The following is an 18,411-nucleotide window of genomic DNA, read 5'->3' on the forward strand; positions in this document are numbered from 1 at the left end:
CACCCTTACTCGTCTCCAATCGTCGGGAACAATATTGAGCTCCAAGAACTGATTGTACAAGTTCAACATGCGCCTCTTAGCGACGTCTGGGAGGTTTTTCAGCAAGTTGAACTTGATTCTATCAGATCCCGGGGCAGAATTGCCACACGAAAGGAGAGCGAGTGAAAGTTCCACCATTGAAAAGGGCTGACTGATTTCGTCTACCGAATTCGTGGTTTCGCGAGGAATCAACTGCGACGGCACGGAATCCGGACACACTTTTCGCGCGAATTTAAGAATCCATTGATCCGAGCATTCCTCGCTTTCGTTGTTAGTAGACCGGTTACGCATTCTTCGCGCCGTACTCCAAAGCGTATTCATAGACGTTTCGCGCGACAATCCGTCTACAAACTGCCGCCAGTAACCCCGTTTTTTGGCCTTGATGAGGCTCTTGAGTTCGCGTTCAAGAGATGTGTATGCGTCGAAATGCTCGCGTGTTCCGCGTTTCCGAAAAAGTTTAAACGCGTCGGACTTTTTACGGTAAACCTCCGTGCATTGTTGATCCCACCAGAGCGATGGTGTTTTCTTACGAATAGACGATCGCGGCACCGGTCGTGTTTGAGCTTGAAGTGCGCTGTCGACGATGAGATTAGAGAGGAAATTATATTCCTCCAACGGCGGAAGCTCTTCCACTGACGATACTGTATCGTCTATCGCGGATTGGAACTTAGTCCAATCGATGTTACGGGTTAGATCATACGCGACGTTAACGGATTCTGACGAGTTGAACCCACTGGCAATCGAAATTTTGATCGGCAGATGATCACTACCGTGCGGATCCTGGATTACATGCCAAGTGCAATCCAACGATAGTGAATTAGAGCAAAAGGTGAGGTCTAATCTGCTACCATTCGAGGATGGACCAGCCAAACGTGTTACTTCTCCATTGTTAAGTATTGTCATGTTGAAGTTGTCGCAGAGATCATAAATCAAAGTAGAACGGTTATCATCGTACAGCTCCCCCCAGCCTGTACCGTGGGAGTTAAAATCTCCCATGATCAACCATGGAGCGGGAAGTACCGCACATATGTCGAAAAGTTGTTTGCGATTAACAGAGACTCTAGGAGCAATATATACAGAAGCAATACAAAGGCTCTTACCTTTAATAATAGCCTGACATGCGACAACTTCAATACCGGGGAATTCGGGAAGATTCACTCTATAGAAGGAATGGCACTTTTTGATCCCCAAAAGTACCCCTCCTCCACGTGAATCCTCACGATCCAATCGAATAATGTTAAAATCAAAAAAAGGGAGATCAATTTCTGAAGAGAGCCATGTTTCACAGAGGGCAAATGCATCGCAATTATTGTTATGGACTAAATACTTGAACGAATCTAATTTCGGAATAAGACTTCGACAATTCCACTGTAGAACAGTGATCAAATCCCCGACCTCGTTTGGAAAATTATCCATCGAAGGAGATGATAGCTGCAAGAAGGGGCCATTTTGAAGTCAATTGCTTCAAGAAGGATTTCACAGTGGGAAGCAATGTGAGGACAATGCTTTTCAGAGGATCAGAAATGTTGAGGTATTTGAGAATACCGTCCACAATGTCATCAAATGAGAACAACCCAGATGAAGAAGGGGTTTCTGTTCTTAAAATTGGGGCATCAGGGGTTTTGGATGTCCCCGGAAGTGGTGGAAAATCCTGGGTATAGTCAGTTCTGCGGAATCCAGGAGGAGTAGAAGTCTCCTTTTTTCCACCACTCCTTGATTTAGGCAAGCTGATTTGGGGTTCTTTATTTGCAACAATCCGCGAACGGATGCGCTTTCGTTTCCGTGCAGAACCTTCCGGAAAACTGAAAGAAGTTCCCTCCTCAGCCAAGTCAGAGTCAGTCTCGTCATCTGACAAAAGAGAAAAGGGATTTTTGTCATTGGTCGATGGCGTGGCTGTCTTAAGCATTTCTGCAAAAGACCGCCTGGAACGTTCCTTAAGGGAGCGTTTCATTTTGTCCCCGAGCTGTTTGTACGCCGGGCACGACGAGAGAGCATGAGGAGGAGTTCCATTGCAGTACACGCATTTTGGTGCAGTAGCTGCGCAGGCGCCATCCTCATGCTTCTCCCCGCATGTGGAGCAGCGTGCCTTGTTGCCGCAGTGGGAGGCCGTATGTCCCAACCGCTTACAATTCTGGCAGTTCATGACCCGAGGTACAAACAACCGCACAGGAAGACGAAGTTTTCCCAGCTCGATGTATTGAGGAAGGGCAGATCCAGAAAAGGTCACCCGAAACGAGTCTGTGGGGGTAAAACTCTTTTTACCCTCGCTGAGCGATACTGACTTCATTCTATGAACGGCCAGTATCTTTACCGGAGGAAGCAAGGGGTTCTTGAATCGGCCAACCGCTTGCTTCTCCAGTATCTCGGGGTTCAGGCTCGCCTCAGTGACCACGCCTTCTATCTCCACATCAGAGGCTGGAATGTACACCCTATATTCCAGTGTGAAAAACTGGGAAACAGCAATTTCATTAGCCTGTTTCAGGTTAGCGACGGTCACACGAAGTTTGTTGTGCCTAACCTTCGTTATTTCGGTCACGGCAGAGAATCGCTTTGTCAGATCATCAGATATCTGAACAACATTCAAGGGTTTGTTTTTGGGCTGAAAATAGACAACCCATGGGCCAGTCGAGTCATTCGGGTAGGCCCGCAATCTGGTGCTTTTCTCATCCTGCCCATTGACAGACTGAGACGACGAACCAGGGATGACATCATCATTATTCTGAGATGAATGGTCATCCATGTCGTCTTCTGACAAAACATCCATTTTGTTCAACTAGTGGGAGCGCAAAACGCTCTCCCACTGAACGCACAGACACAATACACAGAAAACACTACAAACACAGAAATACAAAATGAAAATTTAACTAATGGGGGAGGAAAAGAAACAAAAAAAAACAAAAACTTATCTGATAATCCTATACTACTACCACCGAGCGTTAGATGTGTAGGCGTTTACACAGATGGCTGGAAGAGACGAGCTGCGTGAATGACCTTCGTTGTGGTGCACTTGATCGAGGCTCGGTACTCAGCGCACACAGGCGCACGATGATTGATGAACGATGTAGATGTAGAAACGGGTGCTCACACTCGATGATGATGATGATACGTAAGCGGGTATGCGTGAGCGCGTATGCGTGACCACGCAACGATGATGCCCAAATTGGTTTGCGAATTACCAATAGCACGGATTAATCGTTCCGAAAATGACACTTTCTACTTTAAAAAAAACTCACTTTTCGATCAATTTACCGGGAACTATGCCAGGAGTCACTTAGTGAGAAAAAACTGATAATTTATATCAAGCGAATACCGAGAAAACTTCCAAAACAACGGAGCGCGAAACAAGTCGACCGTACTTCTTGCTAGGACGCAGTGGTATGTCGTTCTAGTGTTGGTGCTGGAGAATTATAGAAAAGTAAACCGTGTCATCCGGGAGAAATTCCCTGCAGAGCTGATCCATGATATGCACACAGACAGGTGTGCGAGGTGATATATATCGGTGTTAAAATAGAAATACCCTCAACGCTTGATTCAATCCATCGGAAAGGGAATATATTCTATGATTGGATTGAAATATTACTGAAGCTCAGAAATAGCTAGGAAAATAACAACACAACGAGACAAAGCGAAAACAAGGAGAAGAACATTGTGGTAGCACTACGTGGTGTGATGGCTAGCGCATAGTCAACTACAAGGAAACGGAGGTAGAAGTAAAGTTTCTTGTGGAAGAGGTGATCGTGCCATGCCCGGAGGTTGAGGAGAACATTGAAGAGATCTAAGCCCAGCCAATGTATTCAAGCATCGGAATGTGAGGAGTAGTATTGTTTAAAGCAAAGGAATAGATAAACGATGAAGAGGAAGCCAAGTTGCTGGGGATGGTGGTGCAAAGAAGAATTAAACAATAAGGTGGACTTGGACACGGAAGAAAGTAGCACCTCCCAGGAAAATTAAAAAAAACACACGAGTACTTTTTCTATTTAAAAATGATCGGAGCTACTAGGATCCTATTCTTTACGTTTAAGAACATCTAAATAAACGGATAAAAAAATTGAATTGTAAGGTTGATTAACAGCGGCGCTGATGGTGTAGTGGTAAGCGTGATTACCTCTCACCCCAGCAGGCCTGGGTTCAATCCCAGTCGGCACCGCCGGGATGTTCTGAGGCATAACATCTCTGATCACGCCTTCCTTCGGATGGGAAGTAAAGCCGTTGATCCCCGGTTCATGAGTTGATGGGTCGATAGGTAAAGTCCAGGTGTGGGAGCTTCCTCCCTGGCGTCGGTAGCATTGGTGCTCAGCACGGAAAACAAGATCGACGGAAAACAAATCAAGGAAAAAAAAAAGTTGATTAAGCTACATGGTTGTTTGGTATTCTAAATTTAGGAAAGCCCAAAATTTCTCACCAATCAGTTTCGTTTAATTTTGATGCATTTATCAAATTTTCCAACCATTTAACGCATCATTTTAAATTGTCTCCTAAAACCATTATAAATTCACTCATGTCATTATGGATGATGACATTTTCAGGGCAATCTGAAACTTTCCAGGGCGAAGCAAAGAACTTGGTTTGATTATTTGAAAAGTGCAGTACAGAGACATGTTGCTAAGGGAAATTTTTTAGGAATTTCTAATGGAACTGCCTTGAAGTTATCTGATCTTTGCTCAATTATTGCATTTTTTTTATCTTTAGTTTTCTAAATTGCTCTTAAGTTTACGGAACTTTTCTTAAACTGGTCCAGCATTCTCTTGATGTTCCACTAATTTACAGATGCTCTTGGAACTTTGCTGAAGTTTTAGAAAATTTGTTGTGGTTCTCGGAACTACTTTAAAATTTCTGAAAATTACTTGTAGTTAATGAAACTGCCCTAATGGTTTGTTTCCTTGGAGCTTTTTTTGAAGTTTTTGCAATTCTTATTATTCACCTTCTTCTTCTTCTTCTTCTTCTTCTTCTTCTTCTTCATCATCATCTTCGTAGTTCAACATGTTGGTCTAGACGCACTTTGGCAGTAGTTAATTGAGAGCTTTCGATGCCTGTACCATTTTTGCATTAGTACAATTTTGTGGCAATACTGTATGTCCAGGGAAGTCGTGAAATTTTACAACCCGAAAAATTCCTAGACCGGACAAGGAAGCGATCCCAGCCACCGCCAGCATGGCCTTTCTTTGTAGTTACACCTTTGCCAACTGAGCTAAAAGAGGACCCATTTCGCAATTCTCCAACTCAGAAAATAATGAAACTGTCTTATAAATCTTAGAACTTTCCTTTAGTATCCTGGTCTACTATTATATTCCGGATATAGGTCTTTAAACCACACCAAAAATCCAAACTTTCCTGAAGTTATAGAAATTTCCGTAAATTTATCGGAACTGTCCTAAAGATCTGTTGCTTCCTGAAGCTCTTTAGACTTTTTTGTAAGGTGCTCACAATCTTCTGTGAAGTTTTCTGGACTTTTTTTTAAATTCATTAGATATTCCTGAAATTCTTAGAACTTTTTGAAACCTCCTGCATCTTCTGTGAAATAAATGAAACCACCTTGAATTTTCCGAAACTTTTCTGAAGTTCCGTAAGTATTGCATAATTTTTCTGAACTTCCCCAATGGTCGAGTAGTCTGTCAATTAAACTTCTCTTAAATTCTCGGAATTTACTTTCATCCTCGCAACTTCTACAAGGTCGGTACAATTTTCGTAAAGTTAATTGGACTGTTCTGAAGTTCTACAAGCTTCCCTAAAGATTTTTGAAACTCGTATAAGTGTTCCTGATTATGTTCTTGAAACGGCTCTGAAATTAATGAAGTTTTGTTGGCCGTGAATTTCTTGGAAATTCTGCGGTGATTCAGTTTTTTTATTAAGTTTTAATAACTTCCCTGGTTTCCACTAAGTTTCGAGTATTTCAACAAAGCATCAAAAAAATAAAAAAGGCAAGGCTGCTAATCCTGAAAATGATAAGGTCTAGGATTCCACGTGGGCAACGCGACTATTTGTTGAGCAACGGTTCGGCAATGATCACTTCGCAGCTTATCTACGACATTGTACTCGTCGGCAGAGTGAAGAACTCCGTGGTTCAAAATATTTCGCATACGTCACCAGTCCGATTCCAGCGATTATGGCTTCAGTCTTTAGTTCGTGTTGCTATCCACATGCTGGAGATGGAATACAAAAATGTCGACTTTGCAGTTGTACGACGTGCATCCAATCGTCCTATAATGGACTCCCGAACATTGCAATGCGGACGCGTTTCACCAACCGAAGGTGGCATGAACCCAACCCACGTATTGTGTGGGACTTGAGACGACAGGTGAAAGCTGGAGATCCGCCAAACACAGTGCAGGAACTAAAAACAAACCGGTTCAACCGTGCTTCGGTTGACTACACTGACGGATCAAAGTGTGACAATGCAATAGGTGCGGGTTTATATAGCGGCAGCCTGCATAGAGCAATAGGCCTGCCGTCACAATGTAGCGTTTTTTTTTTCGGAGGAAGCCTTTGCGATCAAATCAGCTCGAATCGAACGAGTTGATTATCTTATCCGACTCTGCAAGTTACCTTTTGGCCATAGAAAGTGGCAAATCACAGGATCCTTGGATACAAGAGATCGAAGTGCTGTTACAAAACCGCTCCATACAACTATGTTGGATTCCCGGCCACGTCGGCATCCGTGGCAACGAAGAAGTAGATTGACTCGCCGGCAAAGCACGCAGCAGTCCACCAGTCAACTTTGACATCCCGAGGAAGGAAATCATTCAGGCAAGGAACCATGCCATCCATATGCTATGGGGAAAACGCTGGCCAAAATTAACGGAAGTCAAGTTGAAGGAGGAAAAACGCGAAACCATAAAGTGGACCGAGCAGCAAAATTCTGCCGACCAGTGAGTACTGACTCGGATGTGCATCGGCCATACAAGGCTTACACAAGAGGTTCTTTTAAAACAATCATCACCGCCAGTATGCATATGCTGCGGGATGGTCGTGGATGTCCGCAACGTCATCCTACACTGCAGAAAGCTTGAAACAGCCAGATTGAAATAAGAAATCGATTTTACCAGCATACATGCGGCGTTAAGCAACGACGATGACAAGGAAAAGCGGTTGCTAAAGTTTTTGCTAGAAGCCAAAATATATCGAAGTTGGGACACGAGAAAAGAGTGAGAAGAAACGAAGGAAAAGCGAAGAAAAATAGAAGATATAGGATTATGAAGAGGAAACAGAAGAAGACAGAACGCATGAAATGTGGAGAAAAAGGCGGAGTAAGATGAAGAGGATAACGAAAAGAGATTAAAGGGGAAGAAAATGCAGGAAATGAGAAGAAGTCGTAGAGGAAACAGAAGTAGTCGGAGCGGAAATAAAAGAAAACAGAGCAGAACAAAATTAATGGAAAATGGAAATGTGCAAACATGAATGAAGATAGTGAAAAAAGGTGACGATGGGGATGAAAAAAAAAAAGAACCAGAAGAATTGTCTTAAATTCACCGTGAAGCAAGAAAATTACGAAGGAGGTGTAAATAATTAAGAAGAAATTGAAGAAAAGCAAAGCATTTCCCCTATCCATCTTCTATGCTAAACAAATATGAAATGGGATTTTCATGAAATCTCCAACACCTAATGAAAATATGAGTTTGCATACAATCAAAGAGATTTCTTCAAATAACGAGCCTAAATTTTATCTCTGTATGCTGAGCAAAGCTAATATCAATGCAGTCATCGAGATTGAAATTTAAGTTTATCTTACAATAATTCGTTCTGATAAATTAAATGTTGATGCAATTTTTGGTACTCGCAGCTTTAGATTCTCAATTTACCTCAATTTATTCTGGAATTTGGAGACTTTGCCCAGTGTGGGATTGCATCAAGAGTAAAACTCTCTTGAAACTAATAATTAATATGAGTGAACTTCTAACGGTATCTTTAAATAAATATATCTAAAGGGCATCACATGCCTCAAAATCTGGGTGATGGGGTGTGGCTTCTTTTCAATGTTAGCAGAGTTATCCTTCACCATTGGCAGTATTATACGTAAAGCTCAATCGTGACTCTACGTTTGTTTATTTACGTTCGTAGATCCGTGAATGATTAGAAAGAAACAAAGCAAAAAATGATTGATGAACAAAAGTTTAAAAATTATTTTAATATATTTAAAAAAGAAAGTGGCTTGGGTAATCACTTCATCCCACTTAATATTAGTATGGTTATATTATGGTATTATCATATCGTTAATATATTATTTTTTTTGTTATACTGCCCATAATCGCATATCAGTCCCATATGGATAGGAAATCAAGCAAAGATGGGACTGATATGCGATTATGGGTAGTATAGATCTTAAAAAAACGATTAAATACAGGAGATGAAAGTAGTTTTACCATGGAATTCACCTATCACCAATTTGTAGCTGCCCTGTATTGGTGGTGCAACATACCTGAAAATATAAGAAAAGACAAATGATCAGCACCTCAGTTGGTTTAATAGGAAAACATGAATTTTACGTGAAACGAATTATGATTTACACTATGAAATAATCATCGAACTAAATTCGCACCTAGATTCCCTTGCAGCTATGAAGAAAATCATCCGCCACAATCATTTTCTTCGACACCTTTGATGGTCAGCATTGCTTTCTTCGTGTCAAGGACAGAAGAAGCAATTCAACTCACCTCCCCGCAGACTTGCAGGTCTCAAGAGTAAGCGCAAGATGAAACAATATTTCAATTTAATTCCCAATCAATTTCTCGCATGGTGCAATCTTCGGATTTTTTTTTCTCCCCATACTTAAGGGTTGCCACTCTCTATATAGTTTTTCTTCACCTTCAATACCCATGTTGCTAATTTTCTCCTCCGCTTGCGGTTGAGCAAACTGAATATAAATAAAAAAATATCTCAGAGAAACGAACGTTCAAATTCAATTAATTTAAACTTAACTTTCATGTGCAGTCACCATTGGCAATCATGGCATGCTACGTTGCTCTGAGCTGGTTTGTTGAATTGATAGTGGTCGCGTCGTCATCGTCGTCGTCGTCGTCGTCGTATGTGAAACTGTCTCTTTTTTCTTTGGTTCCAATCTTGTTTTTTATTAGTTGGTCAGTACGAGGTAAATAAAAAAAAGAGAGAGGATATCCTTTTGCCACGGACGACCAACTGGACCAAAGCAAAACCGAAAGGATACACGCCGTGGTTGCCTTGGTGGAAGGATGAGAGAATGAGGTCAGCTAACCATCGCCATGGGAGGAATGTCAGTCAAAGTTGGAAGAAAGCTGTGTTGAAAAAGATTGTTTGATGGGGAAAGATTAACACTAATTTCAAATAAAGTTTTATATCCTCGTCGGTCTGCTACTGTCGTCGGTATCAATTATGTCATTGGAGTTTTTAGTGTAACGTTTTACGATTTGGAAAAAAAGTATATGAGAATAAAAATAATTAGAGTTGTCAAATGGAAACATAAAAAATCCATGCAAAAGAAATTTTGGATGAATTCGAAAGGATTTTTCATCTGATGACACCATTTGACACATGTTAATACCAATTTCACCGTACGACCATTGAATCAGCATATCAAATTGTCTAGTTAGTAGGCACCTAATCGATTGAACAAGCTAAAGAGCGCTCCACTTTTTCTTCAGCATCCGTCTCCATGGCCTGCTTCGATCCGGTCAATTGAGGGAGATCGTGTGACATTTCGCTTCACCATCGAAATGTGTGGGTGATGTGACAGTGAACGACATTCGTCGCCGTGTAGCAGAAAGTGGAAAAGGATAATACGCCAAATGGAAGCTTTTTAAATCGAATCACTCGCCGAGCCGAGCAATTGGAGCGCGAGGATGGCAAATATTCGGACCAGTCTGTGTATGCTCTTCTCTGCCACTTCTTCTGACCGAAACGATGAAACGGTGATCTGATAAAGGATGATGATGCTATGGCTACGACGACGGCTACTACGATTTCCAATTCTGATCTTCCTCATCCGGCTGGCCGCCTTTCCACAGTCGTGGAAGGTGATAGTAGTAGGCCATGTTGCCACAGTTGAGTGATGCTGTTTCTCGCCATGTGCACTCACATTCTCGATGCAAACGAGGAACAGAAATTAAATTTTCAGCGATAGATTCATCAAGCGAATGCAGTTGCAATGGCAGACCGACACGGGAAGCATCAAACGGTTCTATTTTATTGCAATCAGACCTAGCATCATCGTCATCATCACCATCATCATCATCACCATCATCATCATTCCCGTCACCAACAAGGCATCATCCACAGCAAGAGTGAAACGACTCCGGAAGCTCAATCACCGTTTGGATCATCTAGCAGTGGCACTGGATCGGCATACGTGTTTGGGCGCGTCAGGTTTGACAGTTGGCAGGTGGAAAAAGCGGGTTGCTTTGTTAGAGAGTGAAATTTGATTTTTTTATAACTTTCTTGTTGTTTCGTTGTCAGGATTAGTATCCGAAGTGTCCAAATTATTCCAAAACATGTGGCAGAAATGGCTCATATAAACAAGTTTTCCGAAGACAGAAACTACCTAGGTGGTCAGAATTTTGTAGTATAGTTTATACAGAAAGTTTCCATGCTTGCTGAAAGACGTTGGACCAGGAAAAATCAATAAGTAAGACCCACCCTATCTGAATCTTTCATCACAATGAAGGCCCAGTTGTTAGTATCAACTATATATATAGAATGCACTTTGCTGAAAAAGATTTTATTTATGGCTAGAAATATTTTTGCCTCCAGCCTGCACCACTGTGATGTGTACACATGTACATGTAAGATTTGCTTACAATAATGAGGGATCATCGCAGGATGTTAGTGGAGACCACATGAACGAAGGATGAGATATACCGAGCTGCGGTTCAATGAAAGAAAATGGAGAATGAAAAATGTGGATGATGATGATGATGGTCCCACCTCTTACCCCTACAAAGGTTTGGAGTGTATTGAATAAAAAAAAAATAGAAAAATGTTGCCGACTGGATTCGAACCACGAACGTTGTGCTTATCAGACCTGTGCTTTTTCCACTGCCCTCTTCATGCTTCGAAATATACACTCATTTCCTCTCATAATTAATTTCGTACCTGGATAAACGCAATTTGCCTAATTTGTATATGCTAAGAAAATGAACTCTTACTGCGCCATCTTTCCCCCTAGAAGGAGACTGAAACTACATTTACCCTATACAATTAGTCGAGTACATCAGCTTAAATATACATGATATTTTTTTTTATTGGGTACCAAGCTGGAGCTGCGTGACAGCTTTGTTTTCAAGACCCATTTGAATGAATTTTGCTTCTATCTTTGACAATACAGCAGAAGGACTAAAGGGTGATACGGTCAAAATTTGGTCAATATCAACTTGACGTATTTCTTTCAATTTTGCATTTAAAAAACCTGAACACCCCTCATTTTGAAGGTGTGTGTGTGTAGAATGTTGCTCCTATTTTGATTTTGGAATTCACTCTTCAGTTGTCAAAATGCCGTCCAAGCAAGAAGAGCAGCGTATCCGAGCTACTCGCACGCAAAGTTGGCAAAATTGCTAAAAGTTGCCAAATCAACCGTTACAAATGTAATTAAAGTGTTTGGGGAACGTTTGTCGACAGCCAGGAAGTCTGGATCGGGGGGAAATCGAAAACCGGAAGCCGCTGAGACGACAAAGAGAGTTGCCGGTAGTTTCAAGCGAAACCCTAACCTCTCTCTCCGAGATGCCGCAAATAACCATAATAAGTATCGTCTACAACCGTGCATCGAGCCAAAAACCGAGCCGGACTATCGACTTACAAGAAGGTAGTGACTCCAAATCGCGATGATAAACAAAATACGACGACCAAAGCGCGATCCCGGAGGCTGTACACGACGATGCTGACGAAGTTTGACTGCGTGGTAATGGACGACGAAACCTACGTCAAAGCCGACTACAAGCAGCTTCCGGGACAGGAGTTTTATACGGCAAAAGGAAGGGGAAAGGTAGCAGATGTTTTCAAGCACATGAAACTGTCAAAGTTCGCAAAGAAATATCTGGTTTGGCAAGCCATCTGTACCTGTGGCTTGAAAAGCAGCATTTTCATAGCTTCCGGGACTGTCAACCAAGAAATTTACGTGAAAGAGTGTTTGAATAAACGTCTGCTGCCTTTCCTGAAGAAACACGGTTGTTCCGTACTGTTTTGGCCGGATTTGGCATCTTGCCATTACGGTAAAAAGGCCATGGAGTGGTACGCCGCCAACAACGTGCAGGTGGTTCCCAAGGACAAGAACCCTCCCAACACGCCAGAGCTCCGCCCAATTGAGAAATACTGGGCTATTGTCAAGCGGAACCTAAAGAAGACCAAAAAAACTGCTAAGGGCGAGCAGCAGTTCAAGGCAAACTGGCTTTCTGCGGCGAAGAAGGTGGACAAGGTGGCTGTACAAAATCTGATGGCAGGGGTCAAGCGTAAGGCCCGGCAATTCGGATTTGGAAAAGCGGAAGCCTAACTGAATATTTTTCCTAAATTTTATACTAATTGAACTTGAAAAAGAAATTTAATTTGATTTTTTAAATAAACGATTTCACCGATTTACACGCGTTTTCCCTTGACCAAATTTTGACCGTATCACCCTTTAGCCTATGTTGGATTCCGTGTGTATTGTTTCAAGATGCTGAGACGTGTGCGCTTAGATACATCCGCGTAGTAATCCGATTGAATAACTAAATCCGTTTCGAACGAAATATCTGAATTAAGTTAGTTACAAAATTTCAAAATTTCGCGACTGGACCTAACAAATTCTAGGCTACAAAAAAAAACTTTTAGCAAGCTCTACCGAATTGCGAATCACTTCTGCGTTAGCTCCGAAGACGTAGGTGAGTTGAATCCGATAGCCACGAAAAGTTAAACATGCATCAATTCCACATAAGGAAAGGTCGATTTTACAGTCAGGTAGGGTTTATTTAATAGATAAACATTAAACAACTCAAATGCTTTAACCGCATATATCAGAGATTTCGTGTATTGAGAGAATAATATATTAATCGAGTATACTGGAACCTCCATTTACGAACCAAAACGGGGGTTCGTAAATCGAATTAGTTCGTAAAAAAACCTCGTTATTTGGAATTTACTTCGTAAAAAAGAAAACTCGTTATTTGGGATTTACTTCGTAAAAAGAGGGACGTAAATTGAATACTGCGTAAAAAAAAGACTTCGTAAACGGAGGTTTCAGTGTACAATAAATTAAGGGGGAAACCAATACCTACAAAAGATTAAAAGGTATTAATTGTCATATACCTCTAATTTTACTTATTTTCTAAACTATTCCTCTCAGCGGCGCCGGTGGTGTAGTGGTAAGCGTGATTATTTCTCATCCCAGCAGTCCTGGGTTCAATCCCAGTCGGCGCCGCCGGGATGTTCTGAGGCATAACATCTCTGATCACGCCTTCCTTCGGAAGAGAAGTAAAGCCGTTGATCCCCGGTTCATGAGTAGGAGGTAGGGTCCAGGTGTGGGAGCTGGCTCTCTGGAGTCGGTAGCATTGGTTCTCAGCACGGAAAACAAACCAAGGAAAAAAAAAACTATTCCTCTCCTTGTTCATCTGCTAAATGCTATTGGTCTGCTTGCGTTTTCTTATTGAAGTTCAAGACTAAAGAGGGAGATTTATTTTACAACTTTAAAGTTTAGTTGCCCCCCTAAGTGGATTCCCGCAGCCTAATTCTTATTTTAATCTACTTAATGTTATTATACTTTCTGAAGTTTCTTATTTTAGTTCATGTGATGATTATGATATCTTATTACCATTACTCATTGCAAGTTTTATCGTGGTTTTAAAGCATGCTACAAGTCTAAATCATAGCCTGCAAAACCCTCATAAGACCCCATTTGCTACTTGGGTAGTCTTATTTAATAAATATTTGAAATCTGTAATTCATCTAATCAATCATAACCCATGCTTAATTAAGTACCTGCACTTGTACTTGTAATCTAAAATTAATAGTATTTCAGGTTCTTTTGACTTTGACCTACACACTATGATTTTTTTTCGTGTTCGGTAAATTTTACCGAAATCAGAACAGCTGAACGTTCGGTAAAACTTTGACCTTCATTTTAAAGACTATTGAATTTGAAAATAATTTCAAAACATGTTCAACCTTGTTTAAATGATCAAATCTTGTCGATTTAGTGGATATTTAGTTTCAAAGAAAGTGAAAAGCAATTGAATTGAATAGCATACATTTTGCTGAACAGTTCAGCTGTTCAGATTTCTGTAAAAATTAACGAAGTCGGCGATAATTTCTAAGTGTGTATATTTATCATATTATAGTTCGACCCAGGTTACACCTTCAAGTGACTTAAATGCTTCACTTTTAAGTAAGTTTCTAGCTGATTTTTAAGTGATATAGGGTATATGCTCCAACTGAGAGGTGGAAGCAGTACTATGGCGAGCACCTCAACGGTGATACAGCAGAAAAACAAGGTGGCACGGCAATAGACCTTCGAGCACGCGCAGAAGACGGCTGGCTAACGGAGAAGTTGAGAAGGAGATCGGTCGGCTGAAGGACAACAAAGCATCGGGTGTAGATCAACTACCAAGTGAGCTATTAAAATACGGTGGTGAAGCACTGGCTAGAGCGCTGCACTGGGTAATTGTCAAGATTTGGGAGGAGGAAATATTACCGGAGGAGTGGATGGCAGGTGTGGCAATCCCAATCTACAAAAAGGGCGAAAAGTTGGATTGCTGCAACTACTGTGCGATCACAGTGCTGAGCGCCGCCTACAAGGTACTCTCTCCCTAATTATATGCCGCCGTCTGTCACCATTTGCAAGAGAGTTCGTGGGGCAATACCAGGCGGGATTCATGGGTGCATGCGTTAACACGGACCAAATTTTCGCGATTCAGCAGGTTCTGCAGAAATGCCGCGAATACAACGTGCTCACACATCATTTGTTCATCGATTACAAATCCGCATACGACACAATCGATCGAGATCAGCTATGGCAGATTATGCACGAGTACGGATTTCCGGACAAACTGACGCGATTGGTCAAGGTGACGATGGATCGAGTTATGTGCGTTGTTCGAGTATCGGGGACACTCTCGAGTCCCTTTGAATCTCGAAGGGGGTTACGGCAAGGTGATGGACTTTCGTGTCTGCTATTCAACATCGAGTTAGAAGGTGTGATCAGAAGAGCTGGGATAAACACGAGTGGCACGATATTCAGGAAGTCCATTTAGCTTCTTATTTTCGCCGATGACATTGACATTATGGCACGGAACTTTGTGACGATGGCGGAAACGTAGATCAGACTGAAGGCTGAAGCTAGGCGGATTGGACTTGCCATCAACGCATGTAACAAGTATGCTTTTGCATTTATTTATTTAATTATTTATTTGCACAGAATTCCTATTTATACAATTTTCCACATTTAATTATATTGCATTAACTTTCGTTTTTCAAATAAATCCATAAATTTGTTCACCGTCAAGGAACGAACATCCACTTACGTAGAGTTACACTTGTCATACAAAAAAAAAGTAATGAGTTCCCTACGTTCAGATTGAAGCGCAAATTCAAATATTATAAAGCCTGTCGAGCTTGCCGACGCTTCGAAGTTACAGCGTCGTAGGGTGGACATCGACCCGCCAGATTTCCATTGAAAATGCAATGACCTTTTTCCGTTCGGCTTTGCGCACTTCTACCGAATTTCGGGGAGAGAGATGACTGGACTCTGAATAGTCCGTTGGAAGAGATGCTGCAAGGCACTAATAATCGGGTGCACATTTGCGAGAGTTTGGTGGTCGGGAAATTGGGTGTCGTCCAAGTTCGCGACTTCCCGGGCAAAGGTCACAATCTAGCGGCTATCTGAGGAATTCCTCAGCTTTGATCGTCGACTTCGAATCGATCTGTGGAAGAGGCAAGAGTGGTCGGTGTTTTGTCTCGTGTCGTGGTGTGATTCAAAAGTAGTGTTAGCTTAGTGTAAAACCCTAGCAAGCTAGTTAGTAGGCGGCAAAGTGTGTGTCTCGAAGAAAGTACAAGGTTCGTGGCAGCGGAGGCCATTTGCCGTCACACCACCCTATTGTCAGAGACCGCTTTTGACCCCACCTATCGGTTTCGGAGGATTCCCGGGGCACACGTGGCCGGAAGAGGGTCGCTATCGCCAATTTGCGTGCCCTGGACAGGCAGGCCAATACTCGTCCCATCTGTAGTCATCGAACAACAGAACAGCATACGTTGCACGTGTTCCAGTGTTCGGACGATCGAACGCATGTGCCGCGTTCAAGCGTAAGCCCGCGTTTCCGGTGAGTGAGACATTTCCAGCATCAGTCGATCGCATCCGCGATAGTTTCTGGGCCGAAGTAGTGCAATACGCAGATTCGGTACCGCCGCCGTCTCCTCACCCATAGCACCGATGTAATTCCTAGGTTTTCGAGTGAGTACATGCATGTATATTTTTCGTTGTGAACGTCCATGCGCATGAGACAAACGAAAGCTTCGCGAAACATAACCGTCTCATAGAATGGGTGACCCGAAGCCATCCGTCAGCCCATAAATTGTTTCATTGAATGGGTTAAACGTGAAGCCGAGAAACACCAGGAGAGCAGGAATCGTACGGAGGAAACTCGCACCGAACACACGTATGGGAGTAGAATGAATAGTGCACACGCTAGGGAGTAGGATAGATGGTATGATAGAGGGAAAGGAAAGAACAAAGACCTAGGCAAACAGACATGTAGGGAGCAGGTGAAATACAATCCGTACCGAATAAATAGGATGGGAGCTTTTCTCTTAACTTTGTAGTTGAGTTTTGCTAGTACGGCGACAATTGTCATGTTCCGTAATAAATACAGTTAACCCCCTAAAGCCATGGTTTTTTTTTTGGGTAGCGTACCATTGATGAACTGCCGAGTTAACTTCTTATGAAGGATTTTCATGTCGTTTCGTGTTCGTTTCCTGTAGTTTCGTAGAGCCAATTTACTGGGGAAGTCAGCCCTGAATCTGACATTTATTGTGCCGGCAACTCTCCAATCTTTTCGGATTGGTTCGTTTGGACTTTCAGGCTGGGCCTGTGATGAGAACATCCCCTAACGAGATTTTTGGTTCGGACGAATTGTCGGTCTTGTGCACACGTAATTGTTAGTGTTTTGTAGAGTTTCTGGACAACGGTAATTTTAGTCAGCCAGTCAGCTTTCTTCCCGTATTCGGGACATATTGACCCAATCCCTTGGATGGTCTCAGGCCGGGCAAACCTACAATCTGCTGGGTGGTCTCCTTCTAGGAGTGGCGCTTAAGCCACCCATCTAACGAACGGAAAGCTTGACGGGCTGGCGGGTTACACGCATCAAATACAAAGTACATGAAAGGAAGAGGTTCTAGGGAAGACAATGTTAGCCTTCCACCCCGTGTTCAGATTGGCGGTGATGAAATCGTGGTGGTCGATGAGTTCGTGAAAATGGGCTCACTAGTGACCGCCGAAAATGATACCAGCAGAGAAATTCAAATACGCATTATGGCAGGTTGACTATCTACAAAACGCTGATTGGACCACTGGTCCTCTACGGCCACGAGACCTGGACTATGCTCGTGGAGGACCAACGCACTCTTGGTGTTTTCGAACGAAAGGTGTTGCGTACCATCTACGGTGGAGTGCAGATGGATGACGAAACGTGGAGGAGGCGAATGAACCACGAATTGCACCAGCTTCTGGGAGAACCATCCATCGTCCGCATTGCAAAAATTGGGCGACTACGGTGGGCTGGGCACGTAAGAATGCCGCACGACGACCCAGTGAAAATGGTTCTAGAAAGCGACCCAACAGGAACAAGAAAAAGAGGCGTGCAGCGGGCAAGGTGGATCAACCAAGTAGAAGGTGACCTGCGGACCATTCACAGACTACAAGGCTGGCGAAGTGTGGCCATCGATCGAGTAGAGTGGAGACGACTTCTTCGGACAGCAGAGGACAACAAGGCCTTAGCCTGATTGGTAAGGTAAGTATATGCTCCAGCTTTACTCACACGCTTCCACTATGTCTTACCACAAAAATACGTATGGGTATGTCACAATAGAAGCACGCCACAGTGAAAATTTCGAGCCATTATTCAAACATTTATCCCAAATCAGCATGAAGCACATATAAGATTAGTTACAAAACCATGTACAAAAATGGTGTTTAACATTGTTCCCTGAGTATTACTTCAATGAAAACAACAATGAAAGCTTGTCATGCATATTGAAGGAGCACTGTTTGGCACTGTCTGAAATTCTTCAATAGTATAATTCTCTTGCAAACCCAAATAATTCTATCAGCGTAAAAATAAATAAAATAAGAGTGATTTGCAGAAAAACCCGTCAGTGTCACACCCAACGTCAGTACCAATACGTAAGGGTACTACAACGCGGCTCTCAAACAAAGGAGTAACAAGTGTGATA

The sequence above is a fragment of the Ochlerotatus camptorhynchus genome, unplaced genomic scaffold (genome assembly GCF_037179485.1).
Source record: "Ochlerotatus camptorhynchus isolate MF236.1 unplaced genomic scaffold, CSIRO-AGI_Acam_v1.1 ptg000443l, whole genome shotgun sequence".
NCBI classification, from domain to species: domain Eukaryota; kingdom Metazoa; phylum Arthropoda; class Insecta; order Diptera; family Culicidae; genus Ochlerotatus; species Ochlerotatus camptorhynchus.